This window comes from Zootermopsis nevadensis, unplaced genomic scaffold (genome assembly GCF_977971745.1).
Source record: "Zootermopsis nevadensis isolate Lab colony 2312 unplaced genomic scaffold, Znev_1.0 Znev_ptg000020l, whole genome shotgun sequence".
NCBI lineage: Eukaryota > Metazoa > Arthropoda > Insecta > Blattodea > Termopsidae > Zootermopsis > Zootermopsis nevadensis.
Genome location: NW_028259152.1, coordinates 13,959,759 through 13,975,997, shown reverse-complemented (window position 1 = coordinate 13,975,997; position 16,239 = coordinate 13,959,759). Strand labels below are relative to the sequence as shown.

The 16,239-nt window shown below is 38.3% G+C and overlaps 1 protein-coding gene across 15 annotated transcripts in view; it reads left to right on the top strand.

The window, feature by feature from the left end:
* The window catches only part of LOC110831748 (CUGBP Elav-like family member 1), a 1,322,428-nt gene that overhangs the window by 113,037 nt on the left and 1,193,152 nt on the right, over positions 1 to 16,239 (top strand). For all 15 annotated transcript variants that reach the window (XM_087351842.1, XM_087351829.1, XM_087351836.1 and 12 more), the window contains exon 2: positions 6,459 to 6,502. The gene's annotated coding sequence lies outside the window, so the exon portion shown is untranslated. The remainder of the gene's footprint in view (positions 1 to 6,458; positions 6,503 to 16,239) is intronic.

The window sequence follows — 16,239 nt, the reverse complement described above, 5'->3', positions numbered from 1 at the left end:
AAATGCCATATTTTGAGTTTTATTAAAATACATCATTACGACCAAATTATGTCTAAGTAAAACCTTAACTAGATAATCCAAACCTAAATGAAACTGTCCTTAAGATTAACAAAACTTTATAAAAATAATATAATTTACCATGATTCCACAAAATTTACAGTGCATCTAACATATTGAGTTTTGTTATAATCGGTCCCTAGTTTTGATGTCATTTGTGTGCAGACAGTCAGGCGGACTCTGTGTGATTAATAGGAGATTTTTGAACATTTTAGATACTCAATTTTTTGGAATTGTGTTATTTATTAAATCTAATTAAAATTAAAATTGCGCTCTGAATTATTTCGGTGTATGAGGAGCAAACATTGGGTTCCCCATGTGCGTGTAGTTAGGAAGCATGGCAGAAATCCGTTACTGCGCTCTGCGTGTCAGAGGATCGTCACACTCCTGATTGCAGGCCTCCCGCCTCACAATAAGTTCTCTGCAGAGCCTTTGTCACAGAAGCCATTTATCACGTGCTTTATCCCCAGATTGTGTTCCACATAAACCAGAAGGTCCGTGACAGGTTTTCCCTTGAAGCTTCTAACTCGATCTCCACAGACGACAATAATTTCTTTCATCTGTCCTCAGCTGGGATAGTAGGCCTGTCTTAGCACGCTCAGGGCTGAAGCCGTAGGCATATTTACTAGTGGACAGAACACATGATATTATAAGATAGTGTAATTGCGTCATATTGTGAATATTCTAACAATTATTTATTTTCATCCGTCTTATCACAATATTTAAAATTTCTTATAATTAAGATAATAAAATATATTGATGTTCCATATCGATTGATCGATTTACATTTTGGAACATCCTTTACACAACATGTTTCAGTTTTTATAAAACCATCTTCAGGTGTATAAGATTTACGAACTTAAAACTCAAATATTATTCCATTTGGTGATGTTTTATGCCATTTGTTTTTCAATTTTGGGTGAGGTGTTGTCTTTTCTTAAATTTTATCTGATGTACATATCGGTCCTAGATGTAGGATTGATTGTTCCGATATGTCCAGAAGTAAGACTGTCATCTTATAGGTGTGGGTCAATAATATTTGAGTTTTAAGTTCATAAATCTTATACACCTGAAGATGGTTTTATAAAAACTGAAACATGTTGTGTAAAGGATGTTCCAAAATGTAAATCGATCAATCGATATGGAACATCAATATATTTTATTATCTTAATTATAAGAAATTTTAAATATTGTGATAAGACGGATGAAAATAAATAATTGTTACATGATATTATGTTTAACACATCCATGCATTTATCTATTCTATTTTAATGTCCTTAGCTTTTATCACTGTGAAAGGTTAACTCAATTCCGTTATTAATTTTGTTTGTATTTTCTCTGAATTTTACATACTCCTACGTTAGTGATGTACGTAACATAGCAAGGAACGCATTTGAAATATGTATTGTCGTATTTAAGAATTTATGCGTACTGCATTCTTGTTCTCTGCGCCGTTGCAGTTCGAACGTAAGACAAACTTGATTTCAGACACAAAGGACCTCCATTTACTTACAGTCTTTTTTTGGAAAAAGGCTTTAAGTAAATGAACACGATTAATGAATAATAAGTACACATACAGTTCAGCATATTGAAGAACCGCGTACAAGTCTACACACCTTCATATTCCATAAGACAACACTTGACATGTTTTTCTCTGTGCCTGTAATGGTGGGTTCTGGGAGCGTTACCCAGAGTTCGTTGGTGTGCAGAACAAGAATTCTCAATAATTTAAAACCCCTTTGAATAGCTGCGGATTCAAAAGGTTAAACTGACGTTCGTCTTGTACACAGGGAAATATGGTAATAATGATACAAGTAGTGAACTTCGTTTTTAGACACGTGCTAAGCTGAGTTCTGGTAATACTGCCCGCAGTCCACCGGCTGTGGAACAAGACCGCAGTTCACTTTGCATACAGAAGTAGCTGGCGTGGTGATACGGCTATGAAATAAGCCAGCCCTACTTTACCCTCCTCCCCTTTCACTCACTACTTTCTCTGTGCAATACAACAAATATGTTACAGTCACAGCTTTGGTACACTCTGGTGCTTATCAATAGTGACTCCTGTTTACAGGAATGTTCTTTCAACACTTTTCCCTACCTAAAACCCCTTTTACAAATGAATGTAGCTATGAAGTGGTTAGCACATTTTCGTATTAGTGAAGTCCTGAGCCCAAATATCGGCTTAGAAATTGGGTATCCTGACCGGAAATTGTAGTGTGTTTTCCAAGTCCGTCTAGAAAAAATTCTAACGTATGTATTACCTCAAAATAGGCCACAGCCGCCTACTTCAAGTACCATAGAAATTATTTATAAAATCATCCTACCTATTTGACGGTACGTAATCGAAGTAGTTGTTGGTAGGACTCCTTGGACGTGGGATCGACCCGTCCTAAGGCCTCTACCTGTACACAGGACAGCACAACACAGAAAGACGCGGACAAACAAACATCCATGGCTTGAGTGGGATTCGAACCCACTGTCCCAGCGACCAAGCGGCACAAGGCCCACGACTCAGACCACGCGGTCACTGTGACGGGAAATAAATAATTAACAAAGCAAACGCTGGGACAGTATGACACTTTAAAGAAGATGCGAACGCTTATTTCAACTTCCTTAATGATCATTCTGCAGCATCTTTCGTTACAGAAGCTTGTAATCTAAGAATTGGGAAAAGCCTTGACACAGAAATCAAGAACCTGTATTTGGTTCCTTCCGTTTGTTGTAATTTAAGTGTTGTCTGGACCATATCCCTTGAAAATTAAAACATTGACGTAATTTTCCTGATTTATTTACTTGATATAGACACGATTTCAATATTTATTTTAAAGTTAACCTGGATATACGTTGCTTAACTTTGGACGGTATGGGAATGTTTCTTAAAATATCTTACATTGTAGGACGGAACCTTTCGAAACTTCCCTTTTTCCACCCCCAAAGTCATCTGCGACAGAATGGAGAACACCATCTGTGGATCTGCTTTTACGTTCAGCGTCAGCTGCTGCAGGTAACAGTTGTTTTATGCTTACGTCATTAAATGAAGTTTAATATGCAAAACACGCAGAAAAATGGATTCAGTACAGCGTAGCCCAATTGCAAATTTGAATTAAGTAATGTAAAGCCACACTGACACATGCCAATGTATTCTCAGCCTCGGCACTAGAAGGAGATGAACGAGTGGTCAGTTTTATCCCCGGGAAAGGAAGCTGGGTGGGGTCCAGGAGCGGTCTGGCGCAGAGGCTAAAATGAAATCGTCTGCTCCTGTCGCTGATCGAACCCCGATCGTTCAGTTCGTAGGAAGTCACTATACTGAGTGAGGTATCCGGCTAACATTTGAATAAAGTGTCACAAGAAATATTTCTTAAGAATACCTGCTGTAAGCTGTGGCCAGGGAAGGCCGAGATAAGAGAATAAAATGTAAAATGATTATGAAGGAAATAGACTGAAAATTTGTCGATTGGTTTCGTCAGATTACGGTAAAGGACTAGTGGCGGACTGTTGTGAACATGACTCCAAAACTTTAAAAGCCTGGGAACCTCTTCGCCATCTGAGCGTCTATTATTTTCTTAAGAAATTAATTTTTTTTCAATAAACTGTAAACCAATTGAGAAATCCTAAAGCTTTTGGTATTTAAATATGTTACATTGGCCTCGTTATTTATTTTAACAACATTTTAAGAGATATTTAGTAGCGTAATTACTTAAAATTAACTTCGGGGGTGGGGGAGTCGTTGTTACTACGGAAAGTAGTGCCTGTGTGATCACGCATAAGGAACAACGCTTTTGCAGTTCAAGTAGAAAGTTAAGAATTTATGAATAACACTTAAAAAGGTAAATCTTAAGGTGACAGGCTACGTGGGGAAATGGTAATCGCATACAAACTTGAATAAAAATCTTCTTGGATATTATCCATCGTCTGGTCAATAAAATATAAAACGACGTTTCGGAGATGGGGCTCTATCTCCGGAGATAGGGAATAGCTCTATCTAGTGGGCCCAACTGAGTAGGTACCTGAAGACCGAGATAGAGCCCCATCTCCGAAACGTCGTTTTATATTTTATTGACTAGACGATGGATAATATCCAAGAAGATTTTTACTCAATTGACTCATCACCATCGTCAAGAACTTTTAGATTTGATATGCATACAAACTTGATTGAAAGCCCGAATAATGATATCACTTTGTAACACGAAGTTTGTCTAAATAATATTTAGAAAATAAAACATATTTTCTCAATGAAGACAGCTGGCTTCTGGGATGTTGCACCGTGTAGTCTGGTAGATTCTGACCAACGTTTCCGAGGGTTTACTCTCCCCATCCTCAGGATCTGAAATCTCCAAGTGTGTTTTCATTACAAAGATCAGTCGCTAATGTTGCTTATTGAAATTATTACTGTTTGTTCTGGTTGTCATGAGAGCCAAATAAATATACTTTGTTGTTAAATTGGTTAGTTATTTAATGATTAAGCACGTGAAACGCCCAGGCTTAGTTACCACTGTTCTTTAAATGATTACATTTAAGTAAATTATTATATATATGCTGTATGAAGATGTGGGCTGATTCTACGTACATTCAGAAAAGGCCGCATTGGATGAAATGATGGTATTTTGTGAGTATTATGATGAAACTTCTGAATCAATAAAAGCAAGAAAAATATTCTCGACCGGCTGAGTAGATATTTAAAGGAGACACCCGGTACATGATTGCCGGCCCCAGTAGCCACGCGGTCTGAGGCATGGTCCTCGTGCGCCTGACTGCTGTGACCGTGGGTTCGAGTCACACTCAAGGCATGGGTGTTTTTCCGCGTCTCCTCTTCCAGTCTGGTGGGTAAAGACTGACCACGGAATCATTTGAATCAAATGCCGGTATTCTAGTTTTAAATATACCACGGCCTAATCACTCCACAAAGATTTTATGGATAATAATCTTGTATGGTATCTGCATTTGTGAACCTGTTGTGTTGAGTGGTGGGTTCAGTTGACCCCAATTCTCTCGTGTGGTTATCGCTTCTCCTTCACTTTCCAGGAAGCCGGAGTTTCCAGTGGGGGATTTCCGATAGAGGGTTTTAATACCTCGCTAGCAAAGACGAGCCCACTGGACACATTAATTCCCTCTGTTGCTCTGGGACTCAACACTGTGTGCGGAAGTGCGTCACAAGTTGTAAATCCACTGCACTTCCGCCGTCTTGTTTCCTCCCACGTCTTGCGCAAATAAAAGCCAATTACGAGCCAGAGAACGAACATTTTAGATGGAGACACTGCAACCGCATTTCGAATTATTCCTCCTGCGTCACAGATGCTGTTTTGTATTTTGTTACTGTCATCATTTTTCCTTCGCACTATTTGTATTTCTTATCTTGTATTTTATTATTTTTATAATTAGTGTTCTGTCTGACGAAAGGTCCGTTTACTTGGCAGATGATTCAGAAGTGGTTTGCCATTGCCTTCTTCTGTGTGTAAATGATGATGAATGTGAAGTAATTGTTAGGATGAGAGAAACCGGGGAAGCCCCGGAGGAAAACTCCGTGATACCTGGACCACGGCCTTGCCCAACACAAGTTATAAATTTGGGCACCACCGGGAATCGAACCCGGGACCCCAGGATTACAAGGCCAGCGTTCTAACCGCTAGACCACCTCATCTTATTATTATTTAGTGTTCTGTCTGACGACAGGTCCATATGAACAGGATCCTTCCATCCTTTTCTCGGACTGGGACCTGTTCATATACGTTCTTGGCAGATGATCCAGAAGTGGTTTGCCATTGCCTTCTTCTGTGTGTGAATGGAGTAATTGTTGGGATGCCACGGAGGAAAACTCCGTGTTGCCTAGACCACGGCCTTGCCCAACACAAGTTATAAAATCGGGCACCGCCGGGAATTGAACCCGAGACCCCAGGATTACAAGGCGTTCTAACCGCTAGACCACCGTGGCTTGTATTTTGTTTTATCTTATTTTTTCTTCTCCTTTCTCCATTTCCACACTTCTTTTGCTGTCCTCTAAATTACGTTTCATTCTCTTCCATTGCCACTCATTTCTCTCGACTTTCCTATTTTTCTTTCTTCACCAAATGTATTTTCCTCATTTTACTTTAATTTCACTTTATTTTCTATCCAGTTCCTTTTTTGTGTTCCACTATTTCTCTACTACTTTTGTTTCTTTCTTCTCTTTTCCCTTTTCTCTTTAAACAACAAGACTTTTTTTCATGCCTTTATCTCAACAACATTTCTGCATTGACTTTTTCCAGTTCGTGCTATAAATGTTGCTGTTTATCCTTTTACCTAATTCGAAGCATTCTTCACAAAAAAAATATTACTATGCTTAATAGTGTGCAAACATTACCTTTGCATTTGTTACATTGTTTGATTATCGTGTTTTTAAATAATCCTTCTTTTTCTCTCCGCAGGTGAATTATATAGCAGTTTCATCAGTACCGGGACATTATTATCAGTGAGTATGCTACCGTATAATTTTTTTTCTGTTTCAAGACAGTAATTCCATCAAATTATCTTGATTATTGTAACTGGGAAGGGTTAAGAAGCGACATTACTTTCTTTAAGAGTAGGTTCGTGTTGAGATAAAGACACTCTCAGGTGTCACGCTGTCTGATTTTGCTTGAAACTGCCACTCGACTTTTAAACTCGTTCTCTGCGTGCCCCTACAATTGCATTTCGGTGTTAAGCTCCAACACTATCGATGACAGATCTGCTGTGACGATTATTTATCGTCGTAGTTAAGGATAAAGGTGACCCAGAGTTCAGCCATAAGGCCATGAAGACATAATATACGTCGAGGTAGCCTGATGGCCTTATCTATGAATATAACGTCATTGGCAAGAATTTTCAAGTAGCTGGCTAACAACACGATGGTAGAGTCAGACAGTATAGCTGGCTAACACCGGAACTAGTAGCAATGCGTTTTATGTAATCGATTCTTCTGTATGTAGTTTATGGAATACCAAGAAAGACAGAAAGACAGAAGACTTTCTTGTTTGTTTCTAAGTGTTAGCCGGGAGAACACGGCTAACATAGTTAACGTGAACACTCTGTCCCTCCGAAGAAACTACTATAAATAAAACTCACCGAGATTTGCTTCAGTAATCTAACATACAATTATTGCTATAGCCTGTTAAAACCTTGAAACCTTGTATACCTTGTAGTGTATTGAAATATAAATATGCATACAAACAATTGTTTACAATATTTAGGATAATAATGCCAAACGACCATCAGACCAGTGGACTAACAGCTAAGTGCCCAATACACCAACTCCTGTGCAACAAACAACCAGTGAAGTATTACTAAACATGGTTTTGTAAAGAACTTACCTTTATACTCTACTAAAACCATTATCTTTTGGTTTATATTATATGAATTGTCTTGTTCTTTGTGCCACTGATGATGACCTCTTGAAGTCGAAACGCTTTTGGCATTAGTATCCTACATATTGTAAACAGTTGTTTGTATGCATATTTTATGTTGTTATAGCCTGTGTTACCACTGAACATCAGCAGATTTTTAATTTCTTTAACGATGCTATATCAGTTGTGAAAGTTCATTGGCACAGAATCGTAGGACACATGCGATAGTTGGTTTGAGAAGCACATGGAAAGAAAATGCTTGAAAATAAAGAGTTGAAGCGATCATGTGGACGCAAGAGAGAGAAAAATAAATAACCGGAAGAAGGATAAGCATTGTGCATTGAGGAGCTTTGCAATTTGTACTCTTTACCAAATATTTTTATTTGGTCAACTAGGAAAGAGGGTGAGATGAGCGGGGAATGTAACCTAACAGTGTTGGCGCAGTGGTAAGGTAACTGCGTGACGTTGACAGACTGCAAGGCATCATAACTGAGACACTCTGAATATGAAACAGGAATTCTAACCACTGTCAGAATTACGGATTTTTCGCTTTCCATTTTTGAAAAGAAGGCGAAACGTCCTAACTGAAGTTTCATGTTTTCCACGGGCACTCTATGCAACCATTCAGGATAACCCGACACTGAAGACCTATAAAAATCGTCGAACGTATTTCTGTCAGATCAGTTGATAGATTTCACTTTATTATCTTCAAATTGAATTATCTTCGTCTCATCAGCATGTTATAAATTGTTTGATATTCCTTTTTGTGGATTTTAACATGCTTTTTTTTTCAATTCGTGATGTGAAATTTATTGGTTTACATACAATTTACAACGGAACCGAACGCAGTTCGTTTGTGTAGGTCTGGTAGGCAGTGATGTACAACATTGGCCTTTCACAGTATTATGCAGTTAAAAGCTCTATGTACTACCACTACAAAATTTTAGATACGTACAGCAGTTAAAAAAACATTACACGGATTTTAACACCAGCAGCTTACGAATTTATGATAAACTTTTCTTGTATAAGCGCACGTTATTAAGTAAAATCAGATGCCATCTGGCGAGATTTCAGGTTCTTAGGGCGGTGAGTCTGAAGATTTCTGTCTTCTGGGTTGTTGCGCCGTGTAGTCTGGTAGAAATTTGTCGACGTTTTGACGTAATTCTGCCTCCATCATCAGGGCGATGACTTACTAATCGCCCTGATGATAGGGCCAGTTCGCACGTCTTAAACGTCTATGAACATCCCTGAGTTTGCACAGCACAAAACCCAAAAGACAGCCATCTTTAGATGACATCAGTTTTTTTCGCAAGATTATAAGGGAACTTGTCGGTTTAAGGAGATGGTCCAGTGGACTTTTCCGTTGTTTTTACATGTCAGCTGTAACGATGTATGAAATGGAAACTGTATGAGGGTCACGATCTCTATTTTCAATTTTTCCCTCGTGAACTTAAATACCACCGTTGCATCCTACATGAAGCATAAATTCTGCCGTTGGTTAACTATAAAACATCCACCACTTGTTACCACTACAAATAAGAGAAACTGTTAAAAATTTCCCTTGTTGCTAATTAGATATCGATTAAAATATTTTCCGTCCTGGTCATAATATATTTGGTTTATAATAAGATGAATGAAATAAACGTTTACCTCACGTGTCACGGAATGATGCTAAGAATGACTTTTCATCAGAATAAATTATTTGTCTTCACGCAAGAAGGCTTGCCAAATTAACAGGCTGGAAAATGTGTCTGTAGAGTAATAATTATGACATATTTCTTAGGAATTTGACCTTCGGGGATGGAATTAATGGCGTCAGTTTTCTTGGATTAGCAGCCTATGCGTTTCTTGCCCCTGTCTAATTGGGTGACGTCATGACGGAGGATTCCCTTAACGTAATTGTATGTGGATTCCACTACCCGCTCACTCCTGCATGCAGAAATACATGTATGTTTTCATGTAAAGTGCCCCTTATCTTTGTCCGATTTTTTGAACCAAAACTGGAATTCTTCTATAGAGTTTATTAAATCTCTCCGCTGTCTAATTTGATGAAAATCTACTCAGACGTTTAAGATTTGCATTAATTTATTTTAAATTGTAAGTATAATTTTTATTGAATATAGTGGTTCATTGGTGTGATCATAAAACCCCGCTATTGAACTCTATGCTATGGTTACTCATTGCTGTTTCACACCGTTGCAGCATATTTAAGAAACTACACTGTGCTACTGGCTGCGTCGTTGAAACATCGTAAATAAAATAAAATTAAAAAGCACACTTTAATATTATGTTCCATTCTACCCTGAGAGTACGTCTAAAATCCGTTTCGGTATTGTGGCCACTCGGAAGGTACATTGCTCTTCGTAAGAAGCTCGAAATGGATTCCTTTACAGTTACAACTTTTGATTTATATGAGAAAGTAAGAAAGAGTGATGAAATGACAGCAAAGAAAGTAAAAGGAAGAATCGGACAGAAAAGCAATAAAAGTGGAAATATATAAAAAGGGGAGATAACAGAAAAAACAGATAGCAGACGCCAAAAAATGAAAGAACGGCCATGAGTACGAGAAGAACAGACCGAACGTTGCTTTTAAACAATTTGCACTCCTGTGTCGTATTCGGGACTTCGGGCTTGGATTATGGGCTCGGAGCCCGGCCGTCTTGAGGGATGCATCTCGTGGCTTTCATCAGTCCCTCCAGGTAAATGTTGGCAAAGTGCCCTAAAATACGCCACTGCCGTTTCCTTCCCTGTCCTGGCCAAACATCATTGTCAGTCGCCCTCTGCAGATGTGAAAGTGTAATTAAATAACACAACAAAACAAGGATGGAATTTATGGAAAAGAATATGTTACCAAAACATAAGCAGAGTAAATAATATACTGAAAGAAGGTAGAAGTGAGAGAAGAGTGTCTGAGGTCAGTAATTTGATAAATACGTGGGCGGAAGGCGAACGGAAAGAAGGGAAATTGTGTAAGATTTAAGGTTTTCACAGCGGCGAGTATAAAGATTTCTGTCTTCTGGGTTGTTGCGCTGTGTAGTCTGGTCGATGTTAACCAACGTTTCAGAGGTCATACCTCCTCCATCATCAGGGCGATGAGTATGAACATTTCTGTCTTCTGGGTTGTTGCGCTGTGTAGTCTGGTCGATGTTAACCAACGTTTCAGAGGTCATACTGCCTCCGTCATCAGGGCGATGAGTATGAACATTTCTGTCTTCTGGGTTGTTGCGCTGTGTAGTCTGGTCGATGTTAACCAACGTTTCAGAGGTCATACCTCCTCCATCATCAGGGCGATGAGTATGAAGATTTCTGTCTTCTGGGTTGTTGCGCTGTGTAGTCAGGTCGATGTTTACCAACGTTTCAGAGGTCATACTGCCTCCGTCATCAGGGCGATGAGTATGAAGATTTCTGTCTTCTGGGTTGTTGCGCTGTGTAGTCTGGTCGATGTTAACCAACGTTTCAGAGGTCATACTGCCTCCGTCATCAGGGCGATGAGTATGAACATTTCTGTCTTCTGGGTTGTTGCGCTGTGTAGTCTGGTCGATGTTTACCAACGTTTCAGAGGTCATACTGCCTCCGTCATCAGGGCGATGAGTATGAAGATTTCTGTCTTCTGGGTTGTTGCGCTGTGTAGTCAGGTCGATGTTTACCAACGTTTCAGAGGTCATACTGCCTCCGTCATCAGGGCGATGAGTATGAAGATTTCTGTCTTCTGGGTTGTTGCGCTGTGTAGTCTGGTCGATGTTTACCAATGTTTCAGAGGTCATACTGCCTCCATCATCAGGGCGATGAGTATGAAGATTTCTGTCTTCCGGGTTGTTGCGCCGTGTAGTCTGGTCGATGTTTACCAACGTTTCAGAGGTCATACTGCCTCCGTCATTAGGGCGACAACCCAGAAGACAGAATTCTTCAAGGAAAATCATGTCGGAAGGGAAGAAGGAACTTTTTCTGTGTCCTTGTGCTTTAAGGTCGAGCTGGTTTGAAATGAGAGGGATCCAAGTGGTGTTAACACTGAATAGTGAACCTTACTTCACTCTTGCTCTTTGGGGATCAATTACCATTCGAAAGGAACGTGGTGTGCGGGAAGCAGTCTTCCATTTATTCCCTCGTTGTTTCCGTGTCAATCAGCAGTTACGTGTCAGGCTGGGATGCCTAACCCTCGCTGACATCGACTAACCTCTCTTGCACTCTGAATGTATATTGCTCCTTTCTTAAGGTTGAAGAGAACTTTTTGATGTGTCCTCATTCCTCGGTTCTTCACGCCCTATCGTTTTTGAAATATTTACACTTGGAAGACCGAGAGGAAGATGTCATTATAACATTGGGGATATAAGTAGCGAAGATCGGAGATTGATGGAATTGAATTAAGATATGTCCAGTGGCGCTATTGAGCATCGGGCTGTGCTACCACTATCTTAATTAATTCTGTTTTTGAGTTTGGTTATATGAAACTTTCAGGCGTTCATGGGATTAAATACATTTTATTCAGATATCGGCAAGATTATGTATAGTCTTTTACACATCAGTATCTGCATAATAATATATGATATAAAATGGCTGTCTTCTGGGCTATTCCGTCGTGTAGTCTGGTTGAATTCGTCTTTATAGCCACCACCTAGAAAACCTGGCATCTCACAAACGTGTGATAATGTTTGTTTCTGTTGTGTAAATTGTTTTCAATTTTGTTTCTGGTATCATAACATCTTCAAATTTAAAGTCATAAATATCAATTAGGTTTTCGTTTCTAACGATTCAGGCGATAGAAATATTTTAATCAAACCTTCTATTTTACGTATGTTAAACGGTGTCTTAACGCTGTGCAACCTGCAAGGTGAATTTTGTACATTTCGATAACAAAAATTTTATTTAAAACTAAATTTGTCGTCCTATACACTTACAGATCCAGACTATAGCCCCCATTTCATATTTAATGATATCTATTCACATGATTTTGGACAGAAAACAAATTAATTTTTTCTGGGACTTTAAACGCCACTTCTTATGCGAATTATGTTAATTATTAATGATAATCCATTTTCGTAACACCAGTAATGATATGTCAGTAGCCTTATGGTTTGATGTGGTTTAAATCCTTGGTTTACATAATTTAAAATTTAATTACATTAAAATATCTCTTTAATTAACTGGTAACACAAGTCACTGTAAATTGTCTTGAAGCGGATCTGCTACCCTCGTATGTCTTGACCGAGGAACAATGGCCGGTTGGCTCTATGAAGCACTACCGGGAGGCACGCGAGGTTCAGTGCCTCATCAAGTTCTCCTGAGCCTCTGTTCCCGAAAAACAATTACTGTACATATAGGCCTGCATACCTATACCATGGCTAAAGTTGGATCTTTAAATCTATTACCACCGATTTCTGGGTCCTCCTCCTTTGCGATGCTCACACCTTAAAAGTAGCGCTATCAACAAATTTAGAATAAGTGTGGTGTTTTAAGACTTTGTTTAACAAAGCACTCCGTTGTGCAGTATACTACAGCATTCTCAAGTTGCAGTCTGGGAATGAAGTATGCAGCATGAGAGATTAAACAAGGACCACTGGTTGTAAAACCTTTTGGAAACAAGAACTTGAAGGCCCGAGACGTAGATGCGAGGGTAATATTAAAGTGAAATCATGAAATAGATTTTGAAATAAATTAAGTCTCAGCCCATGATGGGTTATTCTAGAGCGGTTACCTGCTAGCTACTCTCTGAGTGAATAAGTTAGTATAATCATTTAATCGATTAGTTCTCAGTCAATAAATTTATAAATTCATTACTTAGTTCATTAGTCAACGATTTTGCAAGTTAATTTCTTAGTTAGGTATTTATTTTGATAATTAGTCATGTAATCAATCGTTTATTTATTTAGAGAGTAATGTGGTCAGTTTATAAGATAGTATGTTATTAAGTAACTTGATTTGTCAGCTTAGTCTGTCTGTCATTAGCCACTCTGTTATTTTACGAGTGAATCAATGATTAGCGTTTTAGTCAGTTAATCAGGTGTTATCATAAAGCCAGGAAATAAAAATGAAGATCACTGACAAAATATTCAACAGTTAACGTCGGGTTTTAATCCCGGATTCACTAATTGAGTGGAATGTTGGATGGCCGCTGGTAATTTTCCTTCCCGTACGTGCCGCAGCTGCGGTCCTGTGAGTTTTCTGGCAGTATCTTGACTGTACTCGGAAGAAATATATACACACAGTGCCATCAATCAGTGTGCTAACAGACACAGCTGCATCCACATGTATTATTTAAATTAAAACAACAGCACAACTTCACGTAAATGCCTGCTAAGAGAACTCTTGGCTTGTCGAGCCAGTCCCGCTGAAATGAATTAGGCGAACAAAGCAGTATGTAGCAAATTTTAAGACTAATGGCGACCGTTTCTGTGGCTACTTTAGAACCTGTGATCATGTAAGTGGTTTCTATAATTCTCACTTTGATATCCTTGCCGTTTTTATCACTGTCACTTTTCCACATTTGTACTGATTGTGGACCAAATCCAATGGCAAGAATTTCAATTTATTTTCCTATTTCCTTTGCTGATTTCCGAGGGATTTCGCAAGCAAAATAATGATTTTGTCCTTTATCTCCTTTATACGGCATACTATTATTATTATTATTCCATCTATTCACCATTTTATAGGGTATTTACTTCCGTGTACCCGAGACAAACCTTGCCTCTATTGTACTTAGTGCGGCAGATATTTCCGAAATACATTTTGTTTTTAATACGTGCTACATGTATTATAATTTTATTGTTAGAGATGACAATTATTTTTGCTTTCACTTTCTACATTCCCTGTATTTCAATGAGAAGGTCCTTGTATTTCAAGATCTTCTCCGCTTTCTTCTTAATTACATTCCTTTCAGTAAGTATTGCTATTTCAATTAAGAGACAAGTTCCATTTTTATTTCGGATTATAATATATTATGATTGTTATTTGTTATTATTATTATTATTAAAAGTGAAATTATTGGTGTTAATGATTGTTATAATTATCTTCTTTTTCCGGAGGATATTAAAGCTTTTGTGCCACGAGGTATTCTCATTTTTTAAAAATTCAATATGATATGGACTCTGTACGTGGTTTTGGCACAGCCAAATTCGTTTATAAAACCAGATTAACACCTTTCACGAGGGAAATGAAGATGCTCATCTTTTAGTATTAACTTTGTGAATTCCACATTTATCCCGTCGAAGGTATTAAAGACTTTGTAGCTTATTTACGTTCGAAACTTCATTTTTACAATCGCTATGGTATATTCTACATTCCAAAAGGTCGTGTTCTTTAAATTCCATTCGGGGTTTAAATTTCTTTTAAATGTACTCCTACACTTTCATATAGGTACGTTTCTGTCTTCTTGAAGTAAGTCCTACATCATTTTAGAGAGACTGCGTTCTTCGGAAACGTTCAGTTTAATTGATTATATTTCACGTCACCAAGTGTACTTTTAAATTTTGCTCTACTTCTCTCGTCTTCATTTTGTAATTTGCATATTTACTGTTGTTCTGTTTGTTTCTTTGTTTATTTATGTTTCTTTTTGGTCTTTCCATCCTCTGTTATTAGTCCATTAAAATATTCTGTACATATTCTCTCGACAGACGGAATTCATTTTTAACCCTTTGTTAGAGGACTTTTTCCGCGGATAAATTCCAGGACGCACAGTGCAGAACAATATGAATAGACGACAGCAAATGCAAAAGAGAATTTCGCGCTAAACTGTGTCTGTTTATTGGAAGTAATGTTTACAGCTTCCCGTGACAGTGGCCGTGCTGTCTGAGGAGTTGGCCTTGTGCGCTGGTTCCGTTGGTTCGAATCCCACTCAAGGTTTGGATGTTTGTCCGCGTTTTTCTGTGCTGTGCTGTCCTGTGTACAGGTAAAGGTCTTGCGACGGGCTGATCACTCGTCCAAGGAGTCCTACCGAATGTCTAAATAGATTAAGTAACCTCTTAAGAAGAGGCGACCAGGACTGGGTTGTAGAGTCAGAGATGATGATGATTATGAATGATATACTTCATGCAGGGGTGCGCTACAGTCGGTTCGCACAGTCTCGGCCGAAACAGTGCCTGAAAATTTATAACACAATATCTGATTCACATCACGTCTTCTGTCACCGTCGACCCACATTACACAGTACAGGACGCCACCGCCCCACATTCAAGAATCCAACATAGGCTCCAATTCATCACGAGTTATTTTACTTATCCGTACAGCGCTCTGACCGCACGTTCCGTCTTCGTAATAATCCATTATATTAAAATACAATGCGCGTCGCATAATATCGTACGCTCCGTAAATAATATTTTGTTGTTGTCTCCACATACGTCAATAATTTTTTATCTTTCTGTTCATTCCAGTAAATTATTATATGGCACTTATGCAATAAATGGTCCAGTTTTCAAAATCCAACCATGGATTTAAAATACCTAATTAGATGGTGACTTGAAGACGGCAATCTGAATTCGCCGAAACATGTAGCCTCACAAATGTTGTTATTTTTTAGTTTGTATATGAATAATTAATAGAATAATTTCTAATAGGTACAATAATAATAATTTATTAATTACTTTAATTCATCACTTGACGTAAAAGGTTGCGTGGTTAATGCCGAACCTCAAGAAACTACATGGTTATTGAAAAGCCATCATTGTAACTATATTATATTTTCCGTCACACACAAAAGTTTGTTTTATTAAGTGACACAATGTTTAACAAGAAAAAGATTACTATTATTATGGCTGCATGTTCGACTTTATTGGCCATCTTCACGTTTTTTTAATATATTTTTATATTTATTTAGTGTTCAGGATCCTTCGATCCT